Source organism: Jaculus jaculus, chromosome 6 (genome assembly GCF_020740685.1).
Source record: "Jaculus jaculus isolate mJacJac1 chromosome 6, mJacJac1.mat.Y.cur, whole genome shotgun sequence".
Taxonomy (NCBI): Eukaryota; Metazoa; Chordata; class Mammalia; order Rodentia; family Dipodidae; genus Jaculus; species Jaculus jaculus.
In genome coordinates, this window is record NC_059107.1 from 97,883,997 (window position 1) to 97,896,838 (window position 12,842).

Genomic DNA, 12,842 nt, shown 5'->3' on the forward strand with positions numbered 1-12,842 from the left:
TATATCATGAAGTTAAATGTTGTCAATGGCGAAAGTACACCAACAAGCCTCACCCCATGCTGATATCCTCAACATCCCCTCACAGGCAGGTACTGTACTTCAAGGAGCACTTATGGAGGGGACCACTTTCATCTCACAATTCACATCTGTCACAACACCAGTGTCAAAGAGTTGTGATCTGTGATCCAGGAGAGTTGCTACCAACTTCACTCTTCCAAGTTCAGAAGCTCCTCTCATCAAAAATGAAAACAGGGCTGGAGGGATGGCTTAGTGGTCAAGGCACTTGCCTGCAAAGCCAGAGGACCCAGGTTCAATTCCCCAGGGCCCACGTTAGCCAGATGCACAAGGGGCTCATGCGTCTGTAGTTAGTTTGCAGTGGCTGGAAGCCCTGGTGCGCCCATTCTCACTCTCGCTTTCTCTCTTCCTCTCTCTCTGACTCTAATAAATAAACAAAAATAAAAGAAAATCTTTAAAAAAATGAAAACAAAAACAAAGTCAGCTAAACTATCCTCCTTCCACAATTTTCCAACCAGATGTGAGAAAAGTCACATTTAGAATTTATACATCTGGAAACAATACTTACTAAGGACGGCCTCAGAAGTGTATGTCCTTCACATATTTCTACAGAGAGCACTGTGTCTCAGATCTCATGAGTTTTGCCTGCACGATCCCATCACTTGCAGAGCACAAGCTACACACATCACCCACAGTGCCCCAGAGCCTCACTCACACAGTCCTGCATCCTGGGGCTTCAGTTCCTAAATGCTCCCCATTTACTGGCTTTTGCAATGAGCTCCTTTATCAGGGGCCATCCATTTGTCAAAATGCCATAGTCCATGTAACTTCTGCCAAATGATTGATGCAAAACTTAAAGCAGCATTCCTTGCTTGGTAATGTGCTGACAAAGTTTGTTCAGGCTGTTTTCAAAGTAAGACGTCGTCAAGTTCAAAAGACCTATGGCAGCTTCGGGTGGAAGATCATTCCATTTGCACAGAGGTACTGGAGAAAGTTTCAGAACTAGGTAAGATAACTGGTCTATTTCTGTCACCTGCTTCATGTTCTCATTCCAATGCGATTGTAACTCAGATTGAAAGTGATCACACCTGATATTCAAAACAGCCTTGTGGACTTGAATATAGTCCCCTTGAATTTGAAACTTCAGACCAGCAGTTTTTGGGCTATCATATTCTTTCTTCAGTGACTCTGCAACGGTCACAAAGTCTTCATGCTCTACAGAAAAAAGATGCCATGAAACAGCAGGGGTGGCTAAGCAGGCCAGCGTGTGGGTGGTGAGGAGAGGTGGGTTAGGTGGGGGGATCACTGTGAGGCCTTGATCCTGACCCCACATGTACACATGCCCACCCAGGGTCTTGGCAGCAGAGGTGTGGGCAGAGTGACAGGCTGCACTCTCTACAACCTTTCTTTTTCCACTACAATGTGCTGGATTCAGCAGATGATTCTCACTGCTAATTCCCAGTTGCTCATGTGCATCAGCTCACCGGGCATAGAGCAAGTCTCATCTGTTCTTGCTAGATAGAGTACGTGCACAGCCACAAGCAGTCGGGTTCACGCACATGCTGGGCAGAGCTGCCACTCGCACGGGGGTCAGCTAGTTGCTGTTGTTTTCTAAGCCCTGCGGTCCATTGCTATTGTGGTTCTAGCCAGATACCTCACCCCTGTTCAGAATATCCATGGTGAGGTCTGACCACAGGCAGTGCCAACCATGCTCTTGATATATAAATATAAATTGTAACTTTGTTTTGGGCTAGGGTCTAGCTCCGGCTGACCTGGAATTTACTATGTAATCTCAGAGTGGTCTAGAACTCACGGCGATCCTCCCACCTCTGCCTCCCAAGTACTGGGATTAAAGGCGTGCACCACCATGCCCGGCTTAAATTGTAACTTTTCAAAGAGTTGGCCGATTGGCTGTAGATCCTGATTGATACCACAAGGCCACAGTTGTTCTAGCTCCAAGTAAATACCTCTCCACCCGCTGTCAGAGCTTTAGAAGCATGTGAGCCACAGGCTACTTCCATCTGCTTGATCAAGAGATTAGAGCAGACCTAGTGAGAGTGATGTCTTGGTTGGTGGTCCCATCTCCCAGCTGGCTGTATCTTTGGTGGCCCCAGGCGTGGATCACTCCAACTTGTGTGCTGAGGAGATCATGGGGGTCATTCCCTTATTTGAGCCTTTATATCTTCATTATGCAGAAGGCTTCTAGCTCCTTAGGTACCAGGCTCCTCTGGTTATCTCCAGTTCCTAAACAGTTCCATCTAAACACAAAGACCTCATCACTGTCAGTGACATCCAGAGCCTCATTGGCTGAAGTGCTGAAGATGCATGCTGTCCTGGGAAACTTTTCCCCTGGGGAGACGCAGACACATGTCTTCCCCCCAAATAGGGCTCAGATGGCAGACCAAAGTACAATTACACCAATACTAGTTTGATGAGCCAATGAGTTTATTGGGGGGGGGTGTCACTGAACATAAAGAGGAGTTACTTATAGGAATGTGGGGACCCCAAATAACCACTTTGATGGAGATCCCTGTGTCAAAATTACTCCTTGGGTGCTCCTCCCTCAGCCTCAGGATGAGGGCTTGACCTCAGGATGGTGTCAGCCTCCCTGGCATATGTAGTGGGAATAAGAAAATGACCCACTCAAAGGGAAAGGTAAGGAACAACACCCAATGTTGTCTTCTGATCATATACATGTCATGGTATATGTACCCTTGCACACACACAAATCCAATCAATGACCTAATTCCAGATGCACATGTCCCAACACACACACACACACACACACACACACACACAGAGTCAAGAAACATGGCAAAGCTCAAGGTAACCCTACTCTTTAAAAGTACCAATTTCACAGCATTAGACTTCAATGAAATTGAATTTTATGAAATCCCAGACAAAAGAATTAGATGAATGTTCAGCAAAATCAAAGAAGACATGAATAACTCCTGAGTGAAGGCATATCTATTAGAGACTCCAAGGCTTCGGGACCATTGCAGAAGAGGTGGCAGAAAGAATGTAAGAGCCAAAGGGGAGTAATGCTTACAATACTGAATTACAGACACAAAGGGACCTTGATACTCATGACCTCAGAGTGGCTGATGCTATATACACAAGACCTGCATAACAGGAGGGGAAAAATGGTAACATCAAAGTAGAAGAGGGACTGGATGAAAAGGAGAAGGGGTTCAGGGGAGGAGAGATAGGGAAGGGGCACCAAGGAGGATGGTGGGAGGAGATTATGATCTTGGTATATTGTATGTGGTGGTTGACAATAAAAGCTAAAAAAATAACATTATGAGTGAATTTAGAGAATACAAACAAGTAACTATGAAATCAGGAGAGAAATTAATAAATTTCTAGAATCAAATTTCTGCACTGGAAATGAAAACATAACATACCAGAGCCCATGGAGTACAAAGCAAACAACACTGGAGGGAAGTCTAAAACTACAAAGGCTTATACTAAATAGCCAAAAAAAAAAAAAAGTAAATAACTTCATTATGTTCATCAAGATACTAGAAAAACAAGAACAAATCAACCCCTGAATCAGTAGGTGGCAAGAAATAATAAACATCAGGGAAGAAAAGAATGAAATGAACAAATAACATAATCCATCACACAGTTGGTTCTTTGAAAAGACAACAAAACTGACAAAGCAATAAAAACAGAAGAGACCTTAATTAAGAAAATTCGACATGAAAAGAGAAATTAAAATACCTTTCAATGAAATTCAGAGGCTCATTGGTGCATAATTTGAAAACCTATATCCAAAAAATTGGAAAATATAGCAGAAATAGCTACATTTTTAGACACATAAGACCTATCAAAATTATACCAAGCATATAAGCAAGTTAAATAGCTCCACATCACAAAAAGATACTGAAGTAGTAATAAAATATCTCCCAAGTGAAAAAAAAAAAAAAAAAAAAGAAAAAGCCCAGGCCCAGATAGATTCACTGCTGAATGCTATGAGATCTTTAAAGAAGAGTGAACTCCCGTGTTCCTCAAACTATTCTATAATGTAGAAAGAGAACAGGTACGAGTGCATCTGGCTACTAGTGGCGGTGACTTGTGCCCCAGCATGCATTCCAAATCCTCTAATCTCAGGTCTCCTGCAGTGTGCCAGGCAAGATGTTGACTGTACTAAATGGGGAAAAAATTCAAAGCATTTCCACTAAAATCAGGAACAGGACAAAGGTGCCTTTTTTCTTCCTTCTTATTCAATACAGCCTGTGAAGCCTTAGCTAGACAGTATGATGATAAATAAAAGGGATACAAATAGGAAAGGAAGAAGTCAAATTGTATCTGTTTATAGTTTACAAGATCCTGAACTTAAAGATTCTAAGTACTCCACCAAAACCTTTTAAAGCTGCTAAACACTTTCAACACAGTAGCGAACACAAAATCAGCAGCTTTCATATGTGGCAATAATAAACATGCTGGGGAGCAATTGGGAAAAAAAAGCCATTTATGATAGCTTAAAAAAAAAAAAAAACCCAAGAGACTGGAGAGATGACTCAGCCATTAAAAGATGCTTGCTTGTGAAGCCTGACCACCCGGGTTTGATTTCCCAGTACCTATGTAAAGCCAGATGCACTAAGTGGCACATGTATCTACAGTTTGTTTGCAGCAGTAAGAGGCCCTGGAGGGCCCATACTCTCACTCTCTCTTTACTTCTCTCTGTTTCTTTCAAATAAATACAAAATTTAAAAAGAACCCTAAGAATAAACTAACCAAGGATGGAGGCCTACCATGAAAACTTTAAAACATTGAAGGAACCGGAGACTCTACAAAAATGACACTACATGGGAAAGACCACCCCCCCCACTCCCCGTGCTCACAGGTCAGCTGAATGAACACAGTGAAAATGGCTTTCTTACTCTAAGCAATTTTCAGAGTCAATGCAATTCTTATCAAAATTCCCAGATATTCTTCACAGAATTGGAAAAAAAGGTCCCAAGATTCACATGGATGCACAAAAGATCTTGGACAGCCAAGCAATCCTGAACAAATGTCCCCTGTGCGAGGCATTTCACATCCAAACCACAACAAATCTCAATAGAATAGACATGAGCCTACACTTACGATGGAAAGCTTTGTGGTGCTTTTGTGTTCTGACATATTTACTTTAAACTGACACATAACATAAAAATTGTGCATATTGTGGGCTGGAGAGATGGCTCAGCAGTTAAGGTGCTTATTTGTGAGACCTAAGGACTGGGGTTCAATTCCCCAGTACCCACATAAAGCCATATGCACAAGGTGGCACATGTATCTGGAGTTTGTTTGTAGTGGTTAGAGGTCCTGTCATGCCCATTGCTTCTATTTGATTCTTTTTCTTGCTCTCTCAAATAGATAAAAGATTTTAAAAAATTGTATATATTAGTTGAGGATATAATATTTCATTGTTTATATACATTATATAATCAGGGCAAACATATCTATCTTGTCAAATATGATCATTTCTTTTTTATTTTTTGGATTTAAAACAAATTTTAAATAAAATTTTATTTTTATTAAGTTATTTCAAAGAGAGAGAAAGAGAGAGAGAAAGGCAGATAGAGATACAGAGAGAAAGAATGGTATGCCAGGGCCTTCAGCCACTGCAAATGAACTCCAGATGCATGCACCACCTTCTGCAGTTGGCTTACGTGGGTTCTGGGGAATTGAACCTGGGTCTTTTGGCATTGTAGGCAAGCATGTTAACCTCTAAGCCATCTCTCCAGCCCGACTTTTTGGGATTTTCAAGTTATAGTTTTGCTCTAGCCCAGGCTGACCTAGAATTTACTAGATAGTCTCAGGCTGGCCTTGAACTCACAGTGATCCTCCTACCTCTGGCTTCTGAGTGCTAGGATTAAAAGCATGGACCACTACACCTGGCTTGATTTTTTTTTTTTTTTTTTACAATAAAAACCATGCAAAATCATTCTAGTTTTTTTTTTTTCTCTTTATTTTAGAGAGAAAGAGACAGAGAATTGGTGTTCCAGGACCTCAGCTACTGATATTGAACTCCAGATGCTTGTGCCACCTAGTGGGCATGTGAGACCTTGCATTTACCTCACCTTTGTATGTCTGGCTTACATAGGATTTGGAGAGTCAAACATGGGTCCTTAGGCTGTGCAGGCAAGCACCTTAACCACTAAGCAAACTCTCCTGCCCATTATTATAGTTTTTTGAAATATATAGTACATTACTATGTAAGTCACCTTACAGTGCCCTGGCACACCAGAACTTCTTGCTCCTATCTAACTATACCTTAGTATCTGTTGATTATCTTTCCTGTGATCAACTTTTCTGATTCTGACTATGAGTGAGCTCATGCGTTCCTTATCTTTCAGTGCCTGACTCATTTCAATTAACATATTGACCCACAGTGCCATGTTGCCACAGATGACAGCATTTCGTCCTCTCAGTGGCTGAACAATAGTCTATTGTGTATGTTACATGTGTGCTCCATTTCCATATTAACTTATTCGTGTGTATTCACTTAGTTTCTAGTGCTTAGCCATTCTGCACAGTACCACGATTCACATTCCAGGTTTTCTCCAGCAAGTGTGAAAGCTGAGCTTCTGCTAATTAATTGGCTCCATTAGCAAAAGATCTTTGCAAATAGTTAAGAAATTCTGTTTTCATATCAGTGTCACCAGGCATTTCAAGTAGCAAATCAATAAGTTTCCTTTCTCCCCACCAGATCTTGAAAACAAAGTAAAGTTTTGTGAAGTTATTTGACATTATTGTGAATCCTACTGTAAATGTTTTACATTGAAGATAAAATTGGCTTTGTGGTGACAATATGAATATGCTTTTGGTGGATCATATTATTGGGCTTTAATATAAACAAACCTGTAGAATTTGGGAAGGTCTTTTTTTTTTTTTTTTTTTTTTCATGGTATGGTCTAGTCCAGGCTGACCTGTAATTCACTATGTAGTCTCAGGGTGGCCTCGAACTCATGATGATCCTCCTATCTCTGCCTCCCCAGTGCTGGGATTAAAGGCGTGTACCACCACACCCAGTTTGGGGAGGTCTTTCTTCCATGACTGACTGTACTATGGTTCAAGCCAGATGAAAAGACCCCTGGAGCCCACTGGATGTGATACTTTAATAGAAACCATCCTGGCAGCAGCAAGTGGACCAGAGGCCATGGGTTGGTAAGCATTGATCAGTGCATTCTCCCAGCTCTAACTGAAACCTGGTTGACAAGACTTGCCTCTGCACAGTTTCCCACTGGCCCTCAGTTTTCTGAAGAGCCCTCCTAGGTGCCTTTCATTGAGTTACCATTCTTACCTCTGGAGAATACCAACGGTAACAGTAGAATTTCTTCCCAGGACTTCAACTGAAAGAGCTAGTTCAAGAAGGGTTTTGGAGATCATGTGGTACTCTGTTTTTATTTATTTTTGGTTTTTCGAGGTAGGGTCTTGCTGTAGCCCAGGCTGACCTGGAATTCACTCTAGTCTCAGGGTGGGCTTGAACTCACGGCAATCCTCCTACCTCTGCCTCCCAAGTGCTGGGATTAAAGGTGTGTGCCACTATGCCCAGCTGTACTCTGTTTTTAAAACAGGTGGAACAAATGTGGCCAATAGCAGCTAAGAAGAGACGTTTAGCACTTTTTCTATTAAAGGGACATGGAGGGCTGCAGCTAAAAGATATTGCATTTATTAGCTCACACCGGGATTTGTTTGTGATTAAAGTACACTTCTTTGTTTCTCTTCTTTTTTTTTTTAAATTTTTTTATTGAGGTAGGGTTTGGCTCTAGCCCAGATTGACCTGGAATTTACTCTGCAGTCTTAGGGTGGCCTTGAACTCAAGGCAATCCTCCTACTTTTGCCTCCCAAGTGCTGAGATTAAAATTGTGGGCCACCCTGCCTGGCCAAAGTACATTTCTAATGTCATTTAAAGAATGCACAGTAAAGCCGGGCACGGTGGCGCACGCCTTTAATCCCAGCAATCGGGAGGCAGAGGTAGGAGGATCGCCTTGAGTTCAAGGCCACCCTGAGACTACAGAGTTAATTCCAGGTCAGCTTGGACCAGAGTGAGACCCTACCTCGAAAAAGCAAAAAAAAAAAAAAAAAAAAGAATGCACAGTAAGTTCTAAGAAGAAGAAAGACCAAATGGTAAGTAACAGTGAAATATGACCATTATTTCCTTGGGAACTTTTCTGCCTAGATTTATGTATACAGTTATTCAAACAATAATGTTGCAGTCAGGTTTGCATTGCTGGTAGAAATCACTCAACCAAGAGCATCTTGTGGGCAAAAAGGGGTTTATTTTGGCTTATACGCTTGAGGGGGAAGCTCCACGATGGCAGGGGAAAATGACGGCATGGGCAGAGGGTAGATATTACCCCCTGGCCCACATAAGGTGGACAACAGGAACGGGAGAGTGTGCCAAACACTAGCAAGGGGGAACTGGTTATAACACCCACAAGCCCACTCCTAACAATACACTGCTTCCAGGAAGTGATAATTTCTAAATCTCCATCAGCTGGGAACCTAGCATTCATAACACCTAAGTTTATGGGGGACACCTGAATCAAACCACCACCAAAACAAACAAACCAACCTAAAAAGTCTGGAACTTAAAAAAGAAACCTGTGAAGTATAACGTGCCTGCTGTATACATAGAATTTATAGTTGAAGCTCAGTGATAATATTCTATTAATCCAAATAAAGCCATAATAGTCAAAATTTACAATATGTTCATAAATGTGAGGTGTATGAAACATGTTAAATGTATTATAATTTATGAGGAAGTAGATGTCAGTCAGTCAAAGTGTTTTAAAAATAAGCTAGTTAATTGTTGTTATATTTTTATGGATATTAAACTGTAAATTGTTAAAAAGTTTACTGATCAAAATGTTCACCCAGTGAAGTGCTGGGAACTTTTAATAGGTTTCAGTGGTTGAAAAAAAAAAAAAAAAAAACAAAACCTTTGCAAATAGGACACTGAAATATAGCTCAAAGAAGCAAGTGAAAAATCGAGCAAATTAAATGATAATCAGTTTGTAAGGATTCATTTTGAGATTTTTAAACCATCTTAGCCCTGTGGGAAGAATCTTTTGATATGTATTTTACATTTAAATGAATGAATTGACATTAAATATGGAATTGTAATTTATGATTTTTCAGAACCAAAAGCTGATGAAGGATTCAAAGAGCCATAAACAACAAGCTATTAATTCATTTTCTTTCCAAAAATATTTGCTGGGCAATGTTGCTCTGAATAGGAAAGACAGTATCTGTGAAAATATTGAGGTCAGAGTATTTACACATTTCAATGATAAAATATTAAAACAGAATATTCTTTAGGCAGAGTTATCTGTGTTTACAAGGCACCCCAACAACTGTACAGAATATTTCCCACTTAAAATATTGAGGTTATCAGAAAACAGTTAATTAGAAGTGTCAAAAATATTAAATTTATTAGTTATAAAAAGCAACTTGGATGAAAGTTACAGAAAATTTTAATAAAAATAAAATCACATTAAGATATTCTTCAGAATATGCGCTGGAGGGATGGCTTAGTGATTAAGGCATTTGCCTGAAAAGCCAAAGGACCCAGGTTTAATTCCCCAGGACCCACGTTAGCCAGATGCACAAAGGGGTACATGCATCTGGAGTTCATTTGCAGAGGCTGGAGGCCCTGGCGTGCCCATTCTCTGTCTCTGTCTCTCTCTCTCCCTTTCTCTTACCCTGTCAAATAAATAAATAAATAAAAATAAAATAAAAAAATAAAATATTCTTCAGAATAAGGATTAGAGATATAATCAGTTCGTAGAGTGGTTGCCTAGCATGGGTGAGGTCCTGGGTTTGATTCCTAGCAAACCAGGTGTGATGGCACACGTCTATAATTCCAGAACTCAGGAGGTGGGGGCAGGAGGATCAGAAGTTCAAAGTCATCTTTGATTATGTAAACAAGTTCAAGACCAGCCAAAATACATGAGACCTTGTCTCAAACTTCACCCACCCTCAAAAAAAAGGGGGCAGAGGAGATGTTTCAGCAGTTAAAGATACTTGCTTGCAAAGCCTGCTGGCCAGGGTTCAATTCCCCAGTACCCATGTAAAGCGAGATGCACAAAGTGGGCTAGGCTTCTGGAGTTCCTTTGCAGCAACAAGAGTCCCTGGCATGCTCACCCATACTCCCTCTCCCCCTCTTTCACTTGCAAATAAATATAAAAAAATGTAAAAAACAAAAACTAAGAAAATCTTCAGAATAAAACCAATACCACATGTTAGAGGCAGCTAAGGCTGAGACACAAAGTGTCTATTATAATTATTCTTCTAATGTGATTTTCTAATGTATAATTTTGAGGCATGTTATATGTATTGCATTATAGGAATATCAATGTGTGTGCTTGAATTACTGTAATTTACTAAAAAGCATTGTGTGGGCTGGAGAGATGGCTTAGCGGTTAAGCACTTGCCTGTGAAGCCTAAGGACCCTGGTTTGAGGCTCAATTCCCCAGACCCACATTAGCCAGAAGCACAAGGGGACGCATGTGTCTGGAGTTCATTTGCACTGGCTGGAACCCCTGGCGCTCCCATTCTCTCTCTCTCTCTCTCTATCTGCCTCTTTCTCTCTCTGTCACTCTCAAATAAATAAATAAAAATTAATAAAAAAATTAAAAAAAAACCATTGTATGATCACTATGCTGCAGTTTCCTATGTTGCTTTTTCTAGAGCCTGTGGTGATTAATGGTTTCGCAGAAATAGTCCCCCTTGAGCTTGATAGGTGGGAGATCTTTAATCATCTTGCCCAATAGTCTTTGGGGACCTGTGGGAAATTGTCAGTTCATTGGAATCAGTGCACTAGAACACTTGTAGGTAAGGTGGTTATCACCAATTACTTACATTTTGTTTTTGTTTGTTTATTTTGAGGCAGTGTCTCAATCGAGCTCAGACTAACCTGGAGCTCACTCTATAGTCCGGGCTGGTCTAAAACTCACAGGGTTCTTCCTCCCTCAGCTTCCTGAGGACTATTTTGTTGCTGCTGTGAACAAATAACCTGACCAGAAGCAACTTAAGGAATTTATTTTGGCCTAGGGTTTCAGAGAGTTGAGCCGGCCACAGCAGGGTCAGCATAGCAGGAAGGAGTGGGAAGCTGATGTCACACTGCAGCGCAAATCAGGAAGCTGAGAGTGAAGGGGTGGGCTGGGCCGTGACCCCTCAGAGCCCTCCCCAGTGACTCTCCTTCCTGCAAGGCTCACCTTCCAAAGGTTCCACAATCTACCAGATCAGTGCTACCAACTGATGCATGGACCTGTGGGGCACATTTCACATTCATATCTCAATAGTGGACTAGAAGCCACCTTACTGTGAGCAGAACAAGATAAACATGGTCTCCATTCGGAAGACAGAAAGAGAGAAAAAGTGTCAAAAATTCACAAAGATGGTAATGGGACACCTAAAAAATGTGGAGAAAAAGACGGGCAGCTCATAGAAAAGAAGGTAAGCTAAACATAGCTCCAGTTACACAGCTCCCTAGGAGACAGGGGAAGCAGAATACTACTCTAATTTTTTTAATACTTGATTTTATTAAAGGCTCCCCCTTTTCCTCATTGCTGGGCAACGATTTTTGTGTTTTCAAGGTAGGATCTCACTCTAGCCCAGGCTGACGTGGAATTCACTCTGTAGTCTCAGGGTGGTGTAGAACTCACAGCGATCCTCCTACCTCTGCCTCCCAAGTGCTGGGATTAAAGGCGTGCGCTGCTATACCCAGCTTGGGAAACCATTTTGTTTTTTTATTTCTTCTGTATCTTTTCTAATTTCTTGTCTTTCCTCTTCCCCTCCGTAATATTCTCCACTCCTTTCTTCTGTTTGTCTCATTTACTGAACCTTGTTTCTTCCCCATTTCCCTTTTTTCCTGCTTCATTTCTTACTTTTTCCATACTCACCCTAAATAATATTTAAGAACACAGTACATACAAACTATATCACTTTTACCATTTTGTGATTTCTGGCCATGGGTGATGCGTAGGTGGGTTTTAGGAGATTTTAAGTGTATTTCTGCACCTCGTACGGGTTGATGTTGCTCACGCCGTGTCGGAGTGGTGACGGGACACTGGGCTCTCGGGAGGAGGCTGCTCCATGCAAACAGCCTCTCGTGAGCCAGGAGGGACGACCCCATCCGATCCAGAACACAAACGCGTGAACAAGTCAAGCAACACAACTCCTCCAAAAGACAGAACTCTTCAAGAACTGCATTCAAAGATTCCCAAATAGGTAAGATTCTGGATGCAGATTTTAAAACCTTTATCAGTAAAACCTACCTGTGACGTCAGAGACAGGACAGGCACAAGCTGATGACACCAGGCCACGGTCTGAGGGGGACGTCAGCAGCACAGAGGACTCGCCTAGCCCATGGGAAGGATGAGAGCGGTTACTCATGGTGACTTGGGTAGGAATTGGCCCAGTGTCTTTTATGCTGTTTCTTTAAAATAATCATGCAGTCTGTGTCAGTTGTTCGCGTGTTAGCTTAAATGAAAAGAAGTCTAGCATACAGTCCCTAAGCCCATGTGCGTGAGATGACAAAGACCCCTGGTCCTGTCAGCTTGTTTTCTGTCCTTTTATAGCTGACTGTAGAAGGGGAAATCAAAATGGTGGCTGGTCCTCGTTCAAATCAAGTATTATAAACCTACACTGGACATTCATATTTCCTTATCAGCCCTGCAACATTTTCTTTAATAAATGTATTTGTCACTCAGTAAAAGGATGACTCTACAAAACGAACTTATTAGAACTTGTCTTAGTCAATTTGGTGTGGCCACAACAAAAATACCTTAGCCGGGCGTGGTGGCGCACGCCTTTAATCCCAGCACTCGGGA

The 12,842-nt window shown here is 41.5% G+C and overlaps 1 pseudogene; it reads right to left on the reverse strand.

Moving 5' to 3' along the window:
* Positions 1-751: 751 nt before the first annotated feature.
* LOC101597836 lies at positions 752-12,405 on the reverse strand (annotated as a pseudogene).
* Between the last annotated feature and the right edge of the window lie 437 nt (positions 12,406-12,842).